This window comes from Taudactylus pleione, unplaced genomic scaffold (genome assembly GCF_031769625.1).
Source record: "Taudactylus pleione unplaced genomic scaffold, aTauple2 ptg000019l, whole genome shotgun sequence".
Classification (NCBI taxonomy): domain Eukaryota; kingdom Metazoa; phylum Chordata; class Amphibia; order Anura; family Myobatrachidae; genus Taudactylus; species Taudactylus pleione.
The window spans coordinates 18,752,770-18,766,941 of NW_028284421.1; positions in this window are offsets into that span (position 1 = coordinate 18,752,770).

Consider the following 14,172-nt stretch of genomic DNA (forward strand, 5'->3'; position numbering starts at 1 on the left):
ATTCCTCTTTGCAGCACCTCTCAAGCTCTATCAGGTTGGATGGGAAGCGTCGGTGCACAGTCATTTTCAGATCTCTCCAGAGAATGTTCAATTGGATTTAAGTCTGGGCTCTGGCTGGGCCACTCAGACATTCACAGAGTTGTCCTGAAGCCACTCCTTTGATAGCTTGGCTGTGTGCTTAGGGTCTGTCGAAGTCGGATGATTGGCTGAGACCAAATCTTTTTTAAATTAATATCTGGCGACGCCATTTTGCGTCGCCTCTAACTGCACCATTTTGTGTTGTCAGCACGATACCATTGTGTACGACGCTATACTTGGTTATTAGCGTTGTGAGTCTGTTTTGCTACTGCATATTGTTGAAAGTCCAAACAAAACCTATACGCACATTAGATAATACATATAAAATATACAAGACGCACAACGCACATTTGCGCTGTACATGAAAGCCTACAGATAAGCACAAAACACATATACACACAACGCATACTAGCAAAAGTACACAATATTCTCACACTCACACATGCACACACTTCTAAAAAGGTTCCCTCACATTAAGCTTAATATTAGAGGTTTTATTAGCAAATGCTTATGTTGTGAAATGTAATGTATATGATATTTAAGGTACGGAAACTAATAGACAAGTCATGTTTGGTACCATTCTAAATCCCTGTTTATTCGCAGATCTCCAGTTCTATCGGCAAGGAGATCGCATCATGCGTCTGCAAGTTATGAAGTATAGGGAATTAGTGATTAGAATGTATACCTCTGTATGTAGTGTCTTTGGCTAGTTTAAACCAGTTCTTCGGCGGGAAAACCACACAAAAACTTCTGAGGTACTGGGACATACCCCTAGTGACACTGTATGAACTGACCTATTACCTGCATCGTACCAGAATGTCCAGGAGCAAGAACCAACGGAAATCTGTCAACTAGTTTCTTTGTTAGAGCTGTGACCTGTAAGGTATATAGGCTAGTGCTCTAGAAACCATAGGGAAGTCATTTCCCTTCTTAGATGACCACAGGCTTCAGGATTGATGACTGAGAACTGGAATCCAGAGCGCTAGCGTATGTATTGGCTGTACCTTGTATTTACTTGTTTTTTGCGCTAATTGTTTAGATCACAGCGCGTTATACTTTTCCTTGAATAATATAACTTTTTGTGCTTTGGAACCACAATTGTATTGGAAAGCAATTATTTCTTAAGCGACTTTGTCGCATAAGAGCGACAATTGGGCGATAGCGAGTAAGGGGTATCAATAGGTCATTGTCCTGCTGAAAGATGAACCGTTGCCCCAGTCTGAGCTCAAGAGCGCTCTGGAGCAGGCTTTCATCCAGGATGTTTCTGTACATTGCTGCATTCATCTTTCCCCTCTATCCTGACTAGTCTCCCAGTTCCTGCCACTGAAAAACATCCCCACAGCATGATTCTGCCACCACCATGCTTCACTGTAGAGATGGTATTGGCCTGGTGATGAGTGGTGCCTGGTTTCCTCCAAACATAACGCCTGGCATTCATGCCAAAGAGTTCAATCTTTGTCTCATCACGGTCTGAGAGTCCTTCAGGTGCTTTTTAGCAAACTCCAGGTGTGCTGCCATGTGCTTTTTACTAAGTAGTGGCTTCCTTCTGGCCACTCTAGCATACAGGCCTGATTGGTGGATTGCTGCAGAGTTGGTTGTCCTTCTGGAAGGTTCTCCACAGAGGAATGCTGTAGCTCAGTTTAGACGACCGGCCAACTCTAGGAAGAGTCCTGGTGGTTCCAAACTTCTTCCATTTACGGATGATGGAGACCACTCTGCTCATTGGGACCTTCAAAGCAGCAGATATTTTTCTGTACCCTTCCCCAGATTTGTGCCTCGAGACAATCCTGTCTCTGAGGTCTATAGACAATTCCTTGGACTTCATACTTGGTTTGTGCTCTGACATGCACTGTCAAGTGTGGGACCTTATATAGACAGGTGTATGCCTTTCAAAATCATGTCCAATCAACTCATTTTACCACAGGTGGACTCCAATTAAGCTGTAGGAACATCTCAAGGATGAAAAGTGGAAACAGAATGCACCTGAGCTCAAGTTTGAGTTTCATGGCAAAGGCCATGATTACTTACGTACATGTGATTTCTTAGTGTTTTTTTTATTTTTAATTACATTTACAAAAATCTCAAAAACTTTTTACACGTTGTCATTATGGGGTATTATGTGTAGAATTTTGAGGACAAAAATGGATTTTTTCCATTTTGGAATAAGGCTGTAACATAAAATGTGAAGCGTCGTGAATACTTTCCTGATGCACTGTATAGCTTTGAAGGATGGAAGCTCTTTGAGTGCTTTTGGGAGAAAGCTCTATATCAATAAAATTATTATAGCTATTACATTTAACTGTCTAGTTTTTATATGTGCTGCTAATGAGTATATGTTTATCCTTCATTTTTAATAATAAAAAAAAAAAATCTACATTGAGAAAGAGCGATGGAATACCTTAGTTTGGGTTCGGGATCACAGCAGTCAAAATTCCAACGCCGGCATCCTGACATGGTTAGGGTACTGACACCTGTCAGTATGTATCCTAACCTTCCCTCCCCGGTGCTTAAACTAAACCTCCTGCCCCCCCCCCCCCCAGAGCTTAAACCTATCCTCCCCGCACCCTAAACCTAACCCACCCCCTAGTGCCTAACCCTACCCTTAACCTCGCTACTTACCTTTCTAGGATGGGAATCTTCTAAACCTATTTTTAATGACCACAACATGGGGGTTATTTGAGGGTTGGACTCTAACTTTGTATGTGAGTATTGAAACAAAGAATGACCCCCATTTGTTGTCACTAAAAATATATTTAGCAAATAGTAGGCAGCTCTACTTTCCGTTGAAGCTCCATTGTGTTTCTGAATATTTTTAGTGATTGTCTGCCTCAAGCACCCATTATATGTTTTGCCCAGCATAAGGTTGAACAGAATTTCTCATCTCTTCTGTCTACTTTCAACCTCTACACAGCCTTCAGACCACCAAAATAATTAAAATGCTCTGGCACATTTTGATACTTTATTACACTTCACACCAATCATGGGATTTAAAAGAGCAAAAAATGTTAGAGAAAAATATTATGGATCTCTAGTCAAAACGGATCTTTTAAGTATCTATTAACTAGCTACTTTTTGCTCTCTTTCTGCAAGAAAAAGGCAATTTTTGTACCTGAATTGTTTAGCTTGTAGTTATTGGTCCCGCTTTCCCCTCCAGCATTAGGATAAAACCTATATTGTTCATGTTTTCTTTTTCTGTAATACAGATCATGACCTGCACTGGCTTATGGGATAAACCAGTGTTGAGGTATTTTTTTGGACCCTGCCAAGTCTTTATTATTGGTCAGGAAGCAGCAGGTGAGACAAAATCTACTAATCTAGTTAAATTTACTTAATAATTCATCTACAAACTCAAAGAACATGTGGGACTTGGATGTTTCAGATGACTGAGGTGGAGATGGCCTATGCATTTGAGTAAGGGGCACGTGTGTATTTTTACATTTTGTCCTATCAGAGTACTTGACTTTGTCATGTCCAAAGAGCTCCTGTAAATGTAGGCAAAAACTGTTTATGTTGCCAATTCATTCAGATTCCTCTTTATAATTTACCGTAAGGAGCAGTGGTGGCTCCAGAGGTGTGGCTGCAGCGCAGTCCAAAATTCAAATAGGGGAGCCACACAAACTACCCTTTCAAAAGCTGGCAAACATCTCTGGGTGGAACTAACTGGCAGTTGGTGCGGCATCCCTATTTGAATTTTGGACTGTGCTGCAGCCCCACCCCTGGAGTCGCCACTGGTAAGGAGTGTTTGGTCTGAATTTATGTATCTGGCATACATTTTCTACTGGAGATTGCGTTTGAGGAAATATATTATCCCCCATGCTTATTGTTATATGGGATTCCCCTCCTAGGATTTATTACACCTTTTTACTTGGGGCTCTCAGAATTTTCAAAATACAAACCAGGACACCCATGTCTTTAGAGGATTACTCAGGCTGTAAAATTGCTATGGAGTGCCATATACAGTAATAAGACTAATGGAACCAATTCCAACATATGCTGTAATGTGCATCAGGAGTTAGAGTTATGGGAGTATAAGATTAGGAAGTTACATTTTTCTAGTAGAAGAAAATAGGACTATTCAGGGTAAAGCAGGACACTTTTTTGCTTTTTAATAGTTTTCTCTGTATCAATGTAATGTAGTGTGTTACTAAATGGGGCTTGCTATGGAAATAGTTACACCATGGCATACATTTAGGTCCTGTTACATGAACACTGATTTAGAACCCCAACAATATTTTTACTGTTTTTTTTTTTTTTTTTTATACAACTAATTACTGTCCTACACGCAAAATTATTGGTACTTACCTTGCGTAACCTATATGCAAAGATTCCACTATTTTCTATGATTGTGCTCTTTTCCATCTAGGAATTCTAGACTGCTTGTTTACACAAATATTACTGGACTGGCACAGAAAATTTAATGTTCGGAAAATTAATAATTACTAGTTGAGTTATTATCTGACATTGTTTCCAATGCGCCTATTACAATTTTTTAAATACACAAAATATCAAACTGAAATCTAACTTTGCTATAATTATAAGAGGGTCATATTCAGAATTTGCCAGCATCATTTCTAGAGAGTTATTAAGTCAGAAGAAACTGTGCTTCAGTGTCAAAGGATGTTACGGTGATGCTAATTTGTTTTATGTTTTCCTTTAAACCTGAAACTAGAACTTCTTTTTGTGGAACACAGTCTACTAGTAGCACTCATGCATGCTAGTCTTGGTAATGAGGAATTGCTAATAATGGATAAATTGAAATGTGCAAATGCATCATTCAAAACACTGTGTTGAATTAGGGAACTGCTGTCAGCATGGTGCCACGGTCAAACACACAAAAAAAATGTATACACAAACACAGAACAGGTGGTCATAATTACTTGCCAATTACTCTTGACATAAATCCAAAGTGCAGCATGGAAGATATCAGCTTATTTATATTCAATGCAAGGCAACATTACCATTACAAAATAATTTAAAGGCACAGAAGTAAGGTTAAATAAATATTTTTACCAGTGTTTTTTGCAAGAAAATGATGGTCTTGTTGCAGATCTACACCTCCCCATATGAGACGGGTAATATTTAAATTTTTTTTATCAAGACCTTAAAAAAGAGAAAACAAATTAAAATCTGCCAAGGAGGACACCAACTCGTTAACAGAGGAGTCATTGTGTTCTATTTATTTTTATATTGCTGTGCTAAAAATAAAATTTTAGAGGAAGGGAAAGAATTTCACGGCATGGGGGTGAAGGGCAAAATATTTTCTTTTTTTACTTAAGGGAAAGGAGATAAAGAATTACTAACATTTATATAGCAACAGCATATTGCACTTACAATTGGGAACAAAATGGTAATAAAACAAAACAAGACTGGACAATAAAGACAGACATGCATTCACTTGCATGAAAGGGCAAATAATTGAGGGAAATTAATTGCATGAGGGTGGATTAGAAATTAATCTATACATAGTAAAAAAAAATCCCTGGTAGGTGTCTGTCTCTTCGGGATAATCTTGAGAACCACTGGATGGATTTTGCTGCTCCTCTCTGCATGACAGCTGGCTCCTTTACAGAGGTAGCCTCTCTTTCAATCCAAGATGGCTGATATTAAATTGCTCTGGGTGGATGGAGCAGTTTCACATCGACCATCTATCTTAGAGTCAGAACAAGGCTGCCTCTATCCTGGGATCCGGAGGAGTATAAGGCTAGAGCAGCAGCAGGGGCTGGCTGGCAAATTTTATCCTGGGGGGCAAGCATGCACCACTGGCCCATGAGGAGTGGCCTGTCCTTTAAAAATGGTTTAAGACACAGATCAGAAAGAATGATACTGTATATAAAATAGTACAAAGCCTTTTTTGTTATTGAAAATGGATGTTTTCGAGATCTTCTATTTATTAATAGAGTTACCGCCAGAAACATAGGTGTATCTATAATAGGTGCAAGGTGTGCAGTGCACATGGATCCTGGAGGGCCCCGCACTGTACACCCTGCACCCAGAGCATACTTCACACTGCTGCCGGCTAACGGGTAACTCTGAGGCTTGCGCCATCTTTGGAAAGATAGCACAACTTATAGAAAGCGCCATTTTCCCAAATATCACTGGGAAGATGGCACTGGCCACAGAACATAAGGGGTGCCGCACATATTTTGTTATCATATGCCCATGGCCATAGATAACCACTTGCCAAACACACTGGCAGTGCTGCGTGCTATTCTTTTAGGTGCAGACAGCTCTAGCTTTACAAGCGGATCTATGTGAAGCTGCACATACCTCTCAACTGTCCTTGCTGTTGCAATAATGCCCTGACTGGGTGGGACAGTCAATCAAAAATGGGGCTGCCCCAACAGAACCAGGACAGTTAGCAGAGTGTTCCGCTCGCTTCTACCTGTTCTTTCAGTTTTCACTACCTGATATTACTTGTATTCAATTTTTGAATGTCTGGAACCTGAAATGATGGAGAAAAATCAATTGCGCATTGGGTAGTATCAGAGCCAGATTTACAGATACATATATGAACCTGAGTGTTCATATGGACATTATATAAAGATGCAGCAGTATGTAGTGCTAGAAATTTGGTGTGTTTTGATCATGGATATGCAGAAAAGGTAGACAGGGGAGGCAGTGCCTCACGTGCCATACACTTTTTACTCCAGAGTCTTGACTACAAAAATTATTAGAATAATACAAAAGATATTTATCATAATAGTTTTTAATATATTTTTTTTAAAATTCTTATAATTTGTTATAGTCCAAACTGTGGAGTATGCATAAGTATGACAGGAAAGGCTCTGCCTCACCTCCCTGCACATCACTGCTATGTAGACAGTGACCGTGTCAATACACAGCGACTATGTTGATCTCTGATTGCTGGTGCCAGCATATCAACACAGTTAACTTGCTACTTGTAGCATGTCACACGGATCAGCAGTACAAATTGTAATGCCAACCCAGTTAACATGCTGTAAGTAGCATGTTAACCTTGATGACATGATGGCGCCTGCATTTTGGGACCAAAATATTCACTGTGGATCCCTTGTATCCAAAAAAAAAAAATCAATATTAGCTACTTGGGGGTGATCCTGCACCAGTTCTGGTTATATATTAATTTACAGAACCGTATATATTTTGTATCATCGACCTAGACTCAGTTGTTAAGAAATTATTATTATATTATTTAGTAATGATCTTGTAATTTCTTTATGTGGATCAACTGAAGTGTCACCACTCACTCTGTTTAAATATATAGCGGGTAAAATAAGTATTGAACACATCAAATTTTTTCTCAGTAAATATATTTGTAATGGGACTATTGTAATGACATTTTCACCAAATGTCAGCAACAACCCATGTAATCCACACATGCAAAGAAATAAAACCATAGATGTCCATAATTTACGGTAAGTTATATGTAATAATGTGAAATGAGACAGGGAAAAAGAACACATGAAGAAAGGGAGGTGCAAAAAGGCATGGGAAGCCAAGACACCAGCTGAAATCTATCAGTAATTAGAAAGCAATCCTGCCCCATGTCAGTGCAAATTAATATAAGCTGGTTCAGTCCCAACTGATGGCCTATAAAATTGTGTCTCATTACCAAGGTGTCACACTAGAAACATCTCTTGATAGGTAAAAGCAAAGAGCTCTCAAGACCTTTGCAACCTTATTGCTGCAAAACATACTGCTGGCATTGGTTACAGAAGGATTTCTAAACTTCTGAATGTTCCAGTGAGCACTGTTGGGGCCATAATCCTGAAGTGGAAAGAACATCATTTCACCATAAACCGGCCACGACCAGGTGCTCCTCGCAAGATTTCAGACAGAGGAGTGAAAATAATTATCAAAAGAGTTGTCAAAGAGCCAAGGACCACTTGTGGAGAGCTTCAGAAAGACCTGGAATTTGCAGGTACAATTGTTTCAAAGAAAACAATAAATAATGCACTCACCCGCCATGGCCTGTACGCACACTTACCACGCATTGCTGCATTGCTGAATAAAAGCATCTTGAAGCTCTTTTAAAGTTTGCTGCACAACATTCAGACAAGCCTGTGAAATACTGGGAGAATATGGTTTGGTCAGATGAGACCAAATCAACTCTTTTAATACCATAGTACATATCATGTTTGGAGGAGAAATGGCACTGCACATCACCCCAAAAACACCATACCAACTGTGCAGTTTGGAGGTGGGAACATTATGGTGTGGGTTTGTTTTTCAGCATACGGTACTGGCATACTACATATTATTGAAGGGAAGATGAATGGAAAAGTATACCAAGACATTCTTGATAAAAATCTGCTGCCATCTACCAGGATACTGAAGATGAAACGATGGTGGACATTTCAGCAAGACAATGCAATGATCCCAAACACACAGCCAAGGACACAAAGAAAATAAAGCTGCTAGAATGGCCCAGCCAATCACCTGACTTGAATCCAATTGAATATCTATGGAAAGAACTAAAGATCAGAGGAGCTCATGCAGACCCGCTCCCTAGATGCATATGCTCGCACCCAGCGTATGCAAATTCGGCTAAGTGACGGCACGGCAGGCGATCGAGCCATAAGTCATAAGCACGCCCACTATGTCTTCATGTGCGATCGCTCTGTGTATGCAGACGCCCACCAGCCAGTCTTAAGATGCCCACTTGCGTACGTCATCTCCAGGAAGTGTATGCAACCATCGGTACATCGGGTACCATCGGATGCGATCGCAGCGCTTGAGGTTGACTATACCCTGCCATAAGCACTGCGATCACTTCAGTGTGAAATACAACCAGGTGACATGTACTATGACGCTGCCTGTTAATTATGCATGCCTCTAAAATGGCGTTGAAACACTAAGGCACGCCTGCGTTCGCATCTCCACTCCCCCGTTTTTAACAGCTAGCCCTTGTCACCACCCACAAACGACTTCTCCTCTCACTCACTCTGCGGTGCAGTGTATGCACAATGAGCAACCGCTACCCGATCTCATGCGCACTGCGATGCATGCACAGAAAGCGACAATTGGCCAGCTACGAGCAAGTGCATCCTAGCGAGCGGGTCTGAATCGGGTCCAGAGTTCATAGAAGAGGCCCACGGAACCTTCAAAATTTGAAGACTGTTTGTGTTGAAGAATGGGCCAAAATCACACCTGAGCAATGCATGCGACTTGTTTCTCCATAGAGGAGGCGTCTTGAAGCTGTCATTACCAACTAATGCTGCCCATCCATTTAACGATGCGGGGGACGACGGCACGATTACGATGCCGTTGTCTCCCGCGGGGTGAACTGCATACACTGAATGTTCAGACGTTCACTGTATGCAGATCAATCATCCCCGAACATGGCAACCTGACGGCGGTCGTCAGGTTGACAGCCGTGTTCGGGCGATGATTGATGTTAAAAACGACCAGCGGGCGCGCGCATCGCTGGTCATTTTTAACCTTTTATTGCCCGATTTGCGGGCGATTACCAAGCGATGGAGCGATAACGACCGTCGTTATCGCTCCATCGCTAGGTATAATCGCCTAGTGGATGGGCAGGATAAGGGTTTTGTTAATTAAATTTCAGGGTACTCATCTTCTGTCTCCTACTCAGATGATACAACTCCAAATTCACAGACAGGAAATGTTGATTGATCTGCGCTCCCTTATCCCCAAATATCTGCTGAACAGAACTCTATCTTATCTAACCCTATCTCCGTAGAACAAGTTTCTTCAGCGATTAATCATCTGAAGCCCGCAATAGCCCCTGGACCTGATGGTCTTAGTGGGGAGTTCCATAAAATACTAGGTCCCAGAATCCATGATACCTTGACTTCTACCTTTAATCACATGCTCTCCCAAAGTTCTTGACCCGCCTGTTTTAATTCGGCTATAATTAAAGTAATACCCAAACCGGGGAGAGATTTAGCCCTTTCAGGCTCTTATAGGCCTATATCATTACTAAATCAGGATTACAAGATTCTCACCAAAATACTGGCTGAAAGGGTTAAATTAATCCTTTCCCATATCATCCACTCAGACCAAACAGGGTTCATCCAAGGGCGCCACTCAGTTGTGAATGTCCGCCGAGTAATCTCAGCTATTATTTCCCTGTCTAAATCTAATTCCCAAAACCATGGTGCCATTATTTCGTTAGATGCTGAAAAGGCATTTGACCTTATCTCTTGGCCACATTTGTTCCACTCCCTCACTAGTTTTGGTTTTCCTGATTGTTTTATCCGCCACCTTAACCTCTTATATTTAAACTCCCAATCTCAAATTTCTTGTAACGGTTTCCTATCCCCTCCCTTTCTCATAAATAAAGGTTCCAGACAAGGCTGTCCCCTATCACTTTTGCTATTTGCGGTTGCTATCGAACCCTTAGCAATTGCACTCCGTCTGTCCCCGTTGTTCCATGGTATCCAGATAGGTTCTATCTCCCTAAAATTATCACTTTTTGCAGATGACATGATCCTTTTTGTCTCAAACCCACATGTTTCATTCCCCGTTATTTTAGATATCATCTCTTCTTTTGGCTCCTTTTCTGGATACAGGATCAATTGGGATAAATCTGAGGTAATATACTTACCAGATTCCTTCCATCCTAATTTAGATGACCCAGTTATGTCCTCATTTAAACCCCCCACTAAACAGCTAAAATACTTAGGTATCCATATCCCTTCCGATATAACTTAACTATACATAATTAACTTTAAGCCATTAATTAGTAAGATAACTTCACTATTAGAATCTTGGACTCTCCTGCCTTTGTCCCTGTTAGGCCGCATAGCTGCTTTAAAGAGTGTGGTGTTTCCAAAAATATTTTACCTTATGCAAAGGGTGGTGGTTGCACTCTCTTTGTCAGACATTAAACACCTTCACTCCCTTATATCACGTTTTATATGGCAGAATAAACGACCCAGAATGATGACAAAAAAATTAATGCCACAACGCAGTAGTGGAGGCATGGGGAGTCCCAGATCTTGCATCATATTCCTTGTCAATATTTTGTAGATACATTCTTAACTGGCTAATGGGCTCCTCCTTTTATACGGAACCACTACTTGACATTGCTATGTGTTCCCCTTTCTCCCCAGGTGCTCTCTTACATACTAAATCCACGAATATCCCAACTCATCTTTTAACAAATATCTATTTTAGAGATCCTTATTTGGCTTGGGTTAGGATTAACAGGAAAATGGGAAGAAACCATCTTGTATCACCTTATTTTCCTATCTGGGGAAATCCAGAGTTTCCCCCATCTTTATCTAACTCACAATTTTCAACATGGAAGGAAAAGGGGCTGAGAACCACAGCTAAGGTTTTTGACTCGGGAGGCTCATTAACCACTTAACTGACAAATTCTTTTTCCAAAAACCGCTCCAAAATTGTCGGTTTCTTTTATGATTGAATTAGCTCACGAACATAATTTTAAACTTATCCATCACTATTTTATTTGAAAAAAATATTTTTTTAAAAACACAGTATACCATAAAAATAGCAATTTTTATATTATACTGTAGTGATGGTCATTGACGGCTGTACCATCGATGGTTCAACCATCGTTAGAAGCCATCAATTGTTTTGCGATTGGTCGAGGAGATCTGTGTACACCACAACTGCCGATGTTTCCTAAACATCGATTGAGGGTTGCCATCGATGGTGCAACATTGATGGCCACCAGCAATGGCAAACTACTTGTTTTCAGTCACACCATCGATGGTTTGCAATCAGTCGCCATCCCTAATCAGAGGCTCTGCGATATCGATCGATATATATATATATATATACACACATATACATATATATTTACACATACATATTATATATATATATATATATATATATATATATATACATATGTGTGTATATATATATATATATATATATATATATACACGTGTGTATATATATATATATATATATACATGCATATATATTTATATATATATATATTTTAACATTGTTCTATTTATTGCCCGATCACTGTGGCCAGCAGTGATCGGGCACATGGAGACGGGGAGGCGGAGCTGAGGCCGGGGGAAAATAGCAGCAGCCGTGGCTACCAGAGGCGCTGCTGCTGCTTCTACATGTAGAGCCGGAGCCGCAGCGGGAGCGTCTCCTGCTGGTGGCCCGGATACAGAGCAGCTGCGGCGGCTACCAGAGCCGCCGCCGCTGCTCCTTCACACACAGTGATCACTATAGTTCCGGAGCCGCAGCGGGAGGGTCTCCCGCTGGCGGCCCGGATACATAGCAGCGGTGGCTACCAGAGCCGCCGCCGCTGCTCCTTCACACATTGTGATCACTGTAGTTCCGGAGCCGCAGCGGGACGGTCTCCCGCTGGCGGCCCGGATAGATAGCAGCGGCAGGCTCCCAGAGCCACTGCTACCGATGTTCACTGAAGGGGGTGGAGATGGCTGCCCGATCATTGCTGGCCACCATGATCGGGTCACAGCAGCAGCACTGCTGCTTCTAATGGAGGGGGGCTGCCGACTATGCCCGATCACTGTGGCCAGCAGTGATCGGGACACACTGGAGAGGTGGCTGCGCTTGCAGAGGGACCAGAAGGTCCCTCTGATGTAGGCGGCTGCTGGAAGATTAGCTTCCCACAGCCGCCTAGTGGGCATTTCTGACTGGTCGTATCAGATACGACCATGTCAGGGAAAGCCCAGCCTGGTGCGGTCGTATCTGATACGACCGTGCCAGGCAAGTGGTTAATGCAATATTCAACTTTACAACAGTTACATATAAAACTGGTGATTAGGCAATTTATATATCTCCAATTGCGTCACTACATCGCCTCTTTACCTCAGGCTATGCCCATATCTAATCAATCCGATCCCTTAGAACCTCTTTTCAATTTCCTAACTCACAATCCTTTTCACTTAAAACTTCTTTATTCAGATCTAGTAAATAGCCCCTCTGTTAAATATAAACAACAATTATATAATTCTTGGATAAGAGATAGACCCACCCTTGTTGAAGCCGAAATACTCTTTAAGCGTTATAATTCTACTCTAAAAATTTTGCAATCATCCTATTTACAGGAAGTTCATATCCGCACCACCTATAGAATGTACATTTCCCCAGCTCAACGCAAACATATGACTCCTACAGAAGTAGGCTCCTGCCCAAAATGTCACGCGACATCCGCCAATTTCTTACATTGTTTCTGGGATTGTTGCAAAATTAAAAGATTTTGGAATAAACTGCTATCCTATCTAAATAATACCTTCTCTCTTACCCTCACCCCGGACAAGTTGGCATGTCTTTTAGCCAACTTCTCCAATTGGGACCTAAGAGAGCGGAAGAAGCAATTCCACTACTCACACTGTTTGTCACGATTGCTAAGAAGACCATCCTAATTCATTGGATATCCCACTCATCACCATCTCTGGCTGAAGTTCAGCAAAAAATTATTCAGGTGTTATATTTTGACAGAAGATCTACTATCCCCAACATACATTCTGGAATTGATAGTTTCTACCGGAAATGGGGATTATATATTGATAGTTTAGACGAACCTTCTCGATCCAAAATCTACAAATTACATGAATCAACCGACTGGTACCTACGCCGTCAGCTACAGTTAGATTATCAAACAGCGTTCTAGTACTCTATTAGATATACATTTTTATCATCTCACCTTCTGTTCTCCACCTCCACTATATAACGAGATATCAACTTGTATCTTAATTTCTTCAAACTCTGAAGCTTCACCAATGTTCTAGGTTTAGTTATGTATATTATTACCTTCTCCTTTGTCATCATTTATCTCTGACCTGGTCCTTCAACATTTTAATGTTTTCATTCCAATACTCTATATCATTCTCCCCCCCACCCCCCTGGATTTTCTCCCTCCTGTTTTTTCCCCTCTGTAGTCTTGTCTTGTCTTGTTCTGTGTTTTACTGTAAATTGAATTTATCCTCTTTTCTATTTTTACCGAACCCCTAGGTACTTTTTTGGGTCTCTGATTACATTTGATAGGAAAATACAGTAATTATTGTGACCTAGGATTGTTTTAATAATATCTGATCCCATAGTTAATGGTTAGCCAAATTTTGTTTCCATTGACTCTTGGCAAGGTTATGTCTGTATTCGTAATAATTTTAGTCCAACTGATGATACAATACC